Genomic DNA, 10,397 nt, shown 5'->3' on the forward strand with positions numbered 1-10,397 from the left:
TTTATTAGTTTCTTATTTGGAACGGTTTGAGGAATAACAATCCTTTTCGAGTTGGCAGGGCATTGCATGGGAAGGAGAAGATTTCCAAGAAAACAGAAGTCAGTATAATTTCATTGACCAAGTGGTGGAAAGTGAACGTTATGGAAATTGCGAGCGACTCTCGATCATATAAAGGTCTAATCGCTCCTTGTTTTAATTAGAACTTTGAGTGTGGTTGGCTTAAGACCACCCAGAAATGAGTTGTTGCTAGGATTGAGGGGCCTCTCCAGTTGAGCTTTTTGGTACTTTGGTTGCCCCCTTGGTTTGGGGCCTTTTATTGTGTAATTTGTCTTTGCTTTTTGTTCCACGTGCATATTTTTATACAATTATTTATATTTTTAAATCGTGATCTTTTGATTGAAAAATTATGAATGAGTGGATTTTTCTAGTAATTTTGTGATTAGGACATTAGTTATATAATTGAGTCTTATTCTTGAGGAAAGATAGATGGAAAAATCGCAACAAAAAAAAAACAAAAGAAAACTGTGGAAATTACGAAATCACAAATTAGGATTGTTACAACGCTTTCATAGGTTTTGACAATAATTGGATTGCAATTGACAACATATATATATTTACAAAATACTTGATTTGCAATTTCTCCAAAATAGATTCAATTTAAGTTAAAAAATTATACTCCTTCGGTTTTTAATGTAAAACCTAATAAACTAATTTGAGTTGATAAAAATATTATTTAAATTAGTTAATATGATACTATTTCCGGTCTAATTATAAGACTCAGTTTACTAATTTGGAAATATTAAGGAATTTAGTTAAATTAGTTACTGGTTAAAAAATGTCACCTATTTTCCAAAAATACCCTTATAAAATTTAAAAAATAGCCCCGCACAATACCTAATCGCCCATACCAAATCTCAATTGACAGCACTGATTGATCTCTTTGGATTTTCAATTTCTAATTTCTACTTTGTGATTTCATATTTTTGTTTTTTTTTTGAGCTGAGATTTCAGATTTTCTTGTTTTTATGGATTCATTGCATTTTTCCAACAGCTCCAAACCTCCACTTGACAACACAGACCGATCTCTTATTCTAGACTTTTGATTTCCAATTTTTGATTTGTGATTTCAGATTTTCATCGATCTAAGAACTTCTACCGTTTGATGTGTTTTTATTGATTCAATGTGTTTACTTAAGATTCATTGACATATTTTTTCATTGATTGTCCTTTTAGTGTCACCGACAAGATTACTAGCTTATCTCCTAGAAGTGCATATGGCGTCCTTTGCTTGCTATAAATGGTCGCTGCTGAGAATCAATCTCACTCAATGCTCACAAACTTGGATTTGAACAGCGAAGGAATTGGTGAATCCAAAACAGGTGATGGCATTAATATGATTTTAGGACTTTACAGCTTATTGTTATCTTAATCAAAGACTAAGAACTTTTGAGCATAATTAAGTCAATAGTTGATTACTAATCTGTAATCACTTTGCTTTTATGTCATTAATTTGGTTACTAATTTTGTTACCCTTGAGAGAGATAACTTCTAGGTAAGTTTCTCTTGGACTTGAACAAACTGCCTAGTCAATTTCAGGAAGTGGGAGTTCATTTAGTGGAAATTTCAAACTTTGAACATGATGCTAAACAACAAATGGAACACATTCATGCATCCGAAACTAATGGTACCCAATTATATCTTTAGATTGACATTGCATTCGCGTGACTTGGAATATTTTTATCTGTATTTTTGTTATATACGGTACAATTATTACTTGCATATATATATATATATATAGCCTGCTACCCCATCACTGAGTTTAATTTTATCTAATTTTGAGACTATGACTTCGGGTAATCATATCTATATAAATAGAAGTCATGTTTTGCTCTGAGTTCTGCTTGTTTGGCTTATTCTTTGCAATGAAAGGGGATATCCTCTTCTCTTTCTATCTATTTGTGTCGTCATCTTTTTGTTCTTGGCTAGTAAGAATAACTGAACCATCTACAAAGTTGCATGGTAGAAATCATGAAGCACAAAGGTTCTAATAAATATGATATTCCACAGTTAAGAAAAGAAGTCATGGAAAAGGAAGGTCCACTACCAAATCAAATATAAGTGTGATCCAAAGTTAGTACAAGAAGTGATGAAGTAATTGAGGTATTTTTTCTTTCTTTGAGTATTTCTTCTGTTTTTTTTTTGGTCTTGTTCTTTTGGTTGATATGTATGCATGGTGCTTAAATTTTATGTGTTGGACAATTCATAGCTGTGGCAATATTGAATGATTCGATGGCAAACTGGCCCTTGGCTTCAGCTACTAACTGTTGCAAAAGAAGTATTCTGTGTACTGAGCACTATTTAGTCCTTCGAATTAATGAAATATACTATATTATAGTATTTGATAGTTATCGTTCTGGAGAATTTACAAGTTCACAAAGTTCATCTAACAATTTTTTATGTGGTTTGTAGATTTTTTTTAAGAATAAATTATTCATGGATTTAAAATGATTTTTTCACAGTCATAAGGCACCAGTTTATAAATTTAAAATATTTTTAATGACTAAAATTTCATTTGTCTATTATTTTCTTTCTTAGTTTGTTTTCCAGATATAAATTAATCTTTTAAATATTTTCATTGTGATTTAAACAGTGATGTTTAAAATCTAACAATTGAGTTATTTATTAATTTTAAAAGTTTATTAATATATTTATAAAAATATTGAAAATACCCAGTCAAATTTTAATTCAATAGTTAAAATGAGAAGCGGAGAGAGGAAGTAGAATTTCTCCATGTGTAATAGTATTTATTTGAATTATTATGGTAGTATTTAATTATAGTTAATGGAATATAAGTAAAGGTAGTTTGGAAAAAATAAATAAATATGAAAAATAAAGTGGATTGGGGTCTTCTATTTAGGACCAAACTAAAAATCAAACTAGCTCTTATAATTAGGACTGGAGATAGTACTTTTTTTTCCTAAAATATTCTAATAATCTTCTTTAATTTTTTCCCTTCCAGTACTCCTACATAATTATTGTTGAGAAAATATCAATAAAGTTAATTTGAAAAAAAGTGAGAAACATATGAAATATGTCTTAATATAGAACCAATATCAACTTTCAAATTAGGTCCTACATTAAAATATGAGGGGTACAAATTAAGATAAATGTAATTTTTTAATGATCTTTGGGTTTGGATATTGGCACTCGCCAGCTTGATCTCTTTCAACGAAAGTTCATGAACTTCGCCGGGATGTTTAAAAATTCTCCCCATACAATTCATGGGTTGGAATATTAATTTTTAAAACAATTATGGAGAGCAAATATATTTACGTTTAAATATATTGATAGAATAGATTGGTGAAACATGTTACATTACCATTGGTTAATTATTAGTACATATCTGATAGATTTTCTTTGGCTGATGGTCATCAGCACAAACTAATAGCTATGTAACACTTAAGCATGATTAAGGTGTTACATTTTTCTATTGAAATATAAACATGCTGGACGCCTTAAACATGATGCGCTATATTTCAATTAAAAAAAAAAGTCAATTGCTTTACATTATTGTAATTTATAGCTGTAGATACTCTTTTATAAATATTTTAGGGCAAAAATTTGACATAGTTCAGAGATGAAAATAGCTTTTAATCTAAAATTAACAATACATTAACTAAATATTAAATATTATAAATAAAAAATGGGGAAAGTTAATGTTTAGGATAATACTTATATTAATTTTCTTATATTGATTATATCAAGTTCTTCACATGAAATAAAAAAAACATATGACTATGTATGATTAGAGAATTTGACATAATAGATATAAAAAACTTGACATAAGTTTTTTTTTTTAAATGCGCCTCAAGGACATGAGTTCTCAGTCAGTTTTCAAGAAATAAATTTTGTAATTGACGCTTTTTCGACAATTTTTCCTTCTTATTATAATTATAAATTAAATTAAAGTCATAATTAAGAAAGTTTATCAGTTAACTACGTCGTTTAATTTACGGTAGATCGTAGCCGTTCAAGCAGTGGAAAAATAGAGTCTGTCTGTTCAACTCTATCAGTTCTTTGTCATTCTTCTCTCTTGGCCATCTCGAGTCTCGATGACAGCGGCTTCTTTTCTTCTCCCTCTCCGGAAATGTCTCGTCGACGGGTTATCCGAACTGATTCACCAGCAGGTTCTTGTCACAGGTTTTCCTCTCCGTTCTTGTTGCCGTTCTTCGATATGATGTTTTAGATCGTTTTGCTTAAGTTGTGCTGTGAGTCGTTGTAGTCTGAAAAGTAAAAAACCTGGAAGCATCTTGAGCTTAGAGAATTCAAAAGTTTAAACGATTTGTTAGCATTCAACCTTCTTAAGTATTTTTTTGGGTGATTTCCCCGTTTTATTTTTCTCTTCGCATTTATTGGAACAATAATTGTAGGAAGAATTTGAATTTTAAACCGTATTTTTGGAAGCTATTGTGTTGGCAACGCTTTGAACGTTGATTTTCTTGCTTGTTGAGATCTTATAGTCTATAATAGTTAAGCATATGTATATTATCAAACTTAAATAAGGAACTTGACCAGTAATATCTAAAATTCTCATCCATGTTTTAAACATGGTCGCGGCCACACATCTAAAGGCTCGATGCTTGTGATATTACCTTTAAAATCAATGCAATTGAGCGAAGAGCTGAGTAAGTTGTTTGAATATCAGTTGGTTCTGGTTTAGAGTGTCTATTGTCTTGAGCCTACCAAGTTAAGATTGCCAGTCATGCTGTATAGATTACCATATTTGAAAGTTCAACTTTTGTTTGAATATTCTTCTACCTTTTCTTTTCCTTTATCAATTTACTTGCAAATAAAAACTAACTCCCTTCTCCATTTTGCAGCACAATACTCGATTTCTTCAACAAATTCTTCAAAATAGGAAATTAGATTTTCTAGAGTGGCTTATTAATCATTATTGCACTGACTGGTGTCAAGATTCTTCTCTCTATATGGTTGACGTCATTTTAGGCTGAATGTGAGCTGCAAATAGGAGGGCTGGTAATGAGAGAACCCAAGCAACAATGATTCTGTCTTTACTAAAATTTAAATTTGAAGATTTTGTTCTTTTCCACCTTTAATGCATTAACACTTAGTATTTTATTGGAATTTGCACTCGATTCCTTCTATCTATGATACTTTTCTATTTGATCAACCTTTGGATTAGTCACAGGAGCCCCTAGCATCATGGCATCCAAGAAGAAGCAATACTAGGGTATTGCTTTGCTGTCCATGTACAACGATGAGGAAGATGACGAGATGGACGATGTTGAAGGAGGAATGGAGGGAGAAGAGCAACAAGAATAGGATGGTGGGGATGGATGTGAGGATTGCAGAGGAAAATCTAGAGAGTGATGCTGAGATGATAAGGATCCTTGATTCTGCTAATGAGGCTACTGTACCGGTTGAAAATGATGGGATGACCCTGGAGGAGTAAATTTGGGACTTCAATGCCACCACAGCCTTTGGTTGATATGTTGGTTTCACAGCAGGATCAACAAGTAGTGTCCGTTGAATCTAGGAGGAGTAGGAGAGGGACAATTACCATTGTAGACTGTGGTCATGATGAAATAGCAATGTCACCTGAGCCAGAGTTACTCTCTCTCACTTGAACCCAACCCTCTGTTTTTTTAGAAATGCATTTAAATAGGACTGATGACATGGCAATTTTGGTATACTATATTTGTCTTCTATACGTTCCTTTATCATTATTTTCTTCCATTGATGGAGTCATGTCTCTTAAACTTGAAAATTGCCCAAAATGTTTAAGACCCTGACGTTACCGTAGGCACCCTGGCCTTGCCATATTTTCCAGGCAGGTTATCTTCTATTAGGAAACCATTTTCTCCTTCTTTATTTTAGGTTATAAGTTAATAACTTATATTTGGTTTTGATATCAGGATGGAGGGCTTGATGGTAATGGTCGACCCTTGTTTGAGGAAGAACTTCAAACAACAAATGGTATTTTCCCTTTTGATTAAAGTATGTTCTGCTAAATTTATTGTATCCTTTCTTTGGACACCTCATCCCACTATAGGTTATTCTCAGAGAATGAATATTACTTGATTAATCTGTTGGGTTAAAGAAGAATATCTCAAGAGCTTCACAATGTCATTGATTTCTTTTGGAACAGAAGAATTTAAAATTTTGACCAGTAATCTGTTCTCTCATTTGGCCAAAAAGTCTGTTCTTTCTGGAACTTGTACAGACAGTTCTGGTAAGATAATTATGAATATGAGCTAATGAATCTGAACTGTCATATTGATAAGGTAATAAACATATAAAACAGTTAAAATTAACTTCTGCATGAAATGTATTTAATCAAGGATGCTTATTCAACTGACCTTTTATATGCAATTTTTTTTTGCCAATATTTGATTGTTTAACTGTTTAGTTCTGGATAATTGAAGTGCATGAGAGTTTGTCTGGGACTATTAATTGAGAATATGCCAATCTTTTGGACTTTGGTTGGGTATTTAAGAATAAGATTATTGAAAAAGAGGCTCGGACATTACGTTGGGGTGGTTTTAGTTCACTTTTCCATGAAGTATATTAGATGGGAATAATCCTATTGTTTTATTTTGTTTTTCTGTTTATCATTTTGCCTCCTGGTCCACTGTTTTTCCCCCTCTGAAGAACTTCCTTGAATGTGGTTTTGTAAGTGATTTGCTAGATGGAGCATCATCAGGATTTGTTTAGGTTTTGACACCTAGCAGTCAAGTTGACACTCCATAGTTTTCTGAGCCATCTCATACCATGCAAGTTGATGCTGTGGCTGGATCAGATGGTGCAGAACATGAAGAGACAGCTCAGGAAGAGCAGAAGTTTGTAGATCCATTGGATAGATTTCTCCCACCACCACCCAAAGTTAAATGCTCTGAATGCCTACAAGTAAATTCCTTTAGATTAATTTTGCAATAATCAATAAATTATTCTCGATAAATTTTAGATATGTGCCAATATATTGAATTGAATTGGTGTGGTTTGCTCCCTCCCCCTAAAAAGAAAACAGCTAGTGTGCTTGTGTAGTTGATGTCTTTTTCCCTTTCTGCTTTGTGCCACACTAGAGCTTCGCTTTTATTTGCTATGTCTCTTTAAATTCTTAAGCTTCTTATCCATTAATTTTATCACTTTCATATGTCAGTTAGTGAATATGATTAAACCAATTTGGCGATACTTTGGAAGAGTTGTAATGCATATTACACTCTAATCTCTACGACTTCTAGTCCTGTTTAGTGATTGTGCATATATGTAATGTAAACTACACGTACATACATAATTCTAAGGTCCTGTAGAAGCACTTGAATATAGTGATCTATGTTTAGAATTTTGGCATTGAAATTTTTGATCAAGTGTTTTAGTGTGAGAATCTACCCATCCAAACTGAATTCAAGGTGTAAAAATGCGGAAATCACTCATCTTGCGGGGTATTATTCGATGAATTCGGCAGCTGCTCTTGTTTAATTACTAAGTGGTGATTTATGGTTTGATTCATTAACATGTTCCTTTAATATGAATTCAAGACATATCATTCAGATATTACTAATTCTGTGATTAAATCATTGAATTATGAAAAAAGTGATAATTTGCCAATACTTCTCGTATCAAGTTTTTTGACCACTAAAACTCTGTTTTATTGAATACACCTTATATTATTATATTTTCCCCCCTTCTTGATGTTCTGTACACAGGAAGTTGAATGATCTTCACTTTACTCCTTATTAGTACACTGGCAATTTGGCAATTTAAGTAATAGTTTTAATAAAAAATAATTTTCCTCAATTTTTTTTTTTTTTTTTGGTGATACAAGGAAAACAACACAGATTACACGTAGACTCTTCTAGGAAATTCCACTCCAGCACTATCTTCCTGCAGAGTTTCAATCACTTCACGGGTGGCGTGGCCCATTCTTGCCTCACGTTCGATTTTTCCACTGAGAGAAGCAAGCTTGTCGCGCAGCGATTGCTCTCCCTGTAGCTATGCTTGATCTTCACTGTCCAGTCTCTATTTATCAATCCCTGATCTTCAGGGCTAGCAGCTGGTTATAGTTTACCAGCCTCTCACTGTTGATGTCGTTCACTAATTTTTCTGCATCACTCTCCACAATGACTTTTTCAAATCCAATTCCAGCATAGTCGTAATCCTTCAATAATCCCCATAGCTCCGTGCTCGTGACATCTCTCTCATTTCATTGCAAATCCTCTCAACCATTCTCCACAATCGCCCCTAATTACTCCCCCACAGCCCGAGTCCCCTGTTTTGAGTGCATTCCATCAACATTGATTTTACACCAGCCTTCTCCGGGGTTTTCCATCCCACCATAATGATCTTCTCTTGGTTTCTTGGGTTCCCACCGGTTCCCAGCGTTGTCTAAAATTCTCAAGATGCTTCTTGACCACTTCGGCTCCATTCCATGGGTATCTCCACTCTCTTATGTGTAAAGGCATTTCTCCATTTCCATAGATGCCAACACCCTGCAGCAAATAATTCTGGCCAGCGCACCTCCTTAAGCCCCATAGCTTGTTTTCTCATGTTGTGGTTGAACCATTCTTTCAGTTTCCAGTAGTGAATTTTTTCATTGATCTCTTGGCACTAACTTCCTCCATAGGAGCTTGGCAGCTCGACAGTCACGTAGTACGTGTAACTGGTCTCTTCATGTATCTCACAGATTTTGCAAATGTTATTGCTTCCAGTCCATTTACTCGTTGAGGACTTGTGTTGGAAGACGGTAGTGGCAGGCGTGCCACATGAACATTTTGATTCTTTCAGGTACTTTTAGCTTCCAGATATTTTAATTTCCTCAATTTTTGATAAAGTAGAAAATTGTATAAAAATTTTTAGCTTTTGCACATTGATGTTCTTCATGAGTCATGACAACGTGCTATGATTTTTATTATTATAGCGAGAAAGATAAATAAATTTCTTGAGTATAAGAAGGCTGGAAAAAGTTTTAATGCAGCAGTTCGCAATAGGAAGGACTATCGGAACCCTGACTTCCTGTTGCATGCTGTGAGGTGTCAAGCTATTGACCAAATAGGATCTTGCTTTGATAAGGATGTATTGGACCCTCATAGTTTTTGACCCAAGTGACTACTACGACCAATAGGTGCTTAATTGTTTCTTCTCTGCATCTACTTTCTTGTGCTTCCTTGTACTTTATGCTCATATTTTACCTGATTTTGTCAATTATATGATACTTCTTGTGTGTTCTTGCAAACATTAATGTCATATTCTAGATATGTTGGTCGCTGGTATTTGGGGCTGTTTATGCTATTATTGTTCACTATACTAACAACGGACGGACTTGATATCTAATATTAAAGAACTAGTTTGTCTTCTAACCTGATATTGAAATTATGTTTTGCCGTTGGATTGTGCTTTTTCTCTTCAAAAGTCCTTTTGATAATATTATTTACGTTGAAATGGACAACCAAAATCTATACAGCTGTGTATGGCTAGTTATATCTGCTTTGGGGTTCTTTCTATATTTTTTATGAATATGTTGGTCATGATTTTAGAAGTTAAATACTAGTCTAATTTAAGTTTTCATTGTGAATTGAACCAACTTATTTGTCTTGCCATATTTTGTTATTTGTTCATATTTTTCTCAGCACCATCAAGTCATAGGGACGGATTGTTCTTGCAGTCAAGCTCCCTTTAAGTACTTGATACTGATGTTGCTTTACCACCCCTAACTGTCACATAGGCAGATATGAGACGTGGAAGTGACAAGAAAGAGCTCGAGAAGAAAGCCCAGAAAGTTGAATTTGTCTCTAGGGGAGCACAACCAGGAATTGTAACTGGTGTTCCAAGGATCAATGTACCTGTTGCAGGTATAAAGCAACCTAGTCTATCTATGGTATGGCAAAGGTTATTCTTACTACGCATTTTCTATTTTATGCTGATTTTCTCTCTTCTCTCTTCAGGTGGTTTGCCTTTGATGCCTCCTACTGCTGAGGCCACCAATCGTGATGGTAGGCTGGACAAAAAATCAAAATGGGACGAGGAATTCATTTAAACAAATGCACCAACACGTGCAATTTGCTTCAAATTTTTACACTATTTCAATGAATAATAATCCTGCTTAGGTGGATGGGGATCAGAAAAATCCTCTGCCCTTTGTGGGGCAGGATTCTGTGCCCGCTCACGCTGCAATTTTACTGCTAATGCTGGTGATGGGTACATGCATTTTGCGTGAGATTGTGAATAACTTTGAGCTTCTTTATGTATTCTAGAATTCTTTATGTATTCTAGAATGAGATGTGTTTGATACTATGACCATTGTTGTAATGTTGGACAGGCAGCAAAAACGACGAGAGGCAGAGGAGAGAAGGTCAACTGAAAGGATGGAAAGAAGGTGA

The 10,397-nt window shown here is 34.0% G+C and overlaps 1 pseudogene; it reads left to right on the forward strand.

The window, feature by feature from the left end:
• The first annotated feature begins 9,748 nt into the window (after window positions 1-9,748).
• On the forward strand, window positions 9,749-10,397 carry LOC114729301 (uncharacterized; annotated as a pseudogene).

Source organism: Neltuma alba, unplaced genomic scaffold (genome assembly GCF_004799145.2).
Source record: "Neltuma alba isolate B1F8T4 unplaced genomic scaffold, ASM479914v2 tig00012625_pilon, whole genome shotgun sequence".
Taxonomy (NCBI): domain Eukaryota; kingdom Viridiplantae; phylum Streptophyta; class Magnoliopsida; order Fabales; family Fabaceae; genus Neltuma; species Neltuma alba.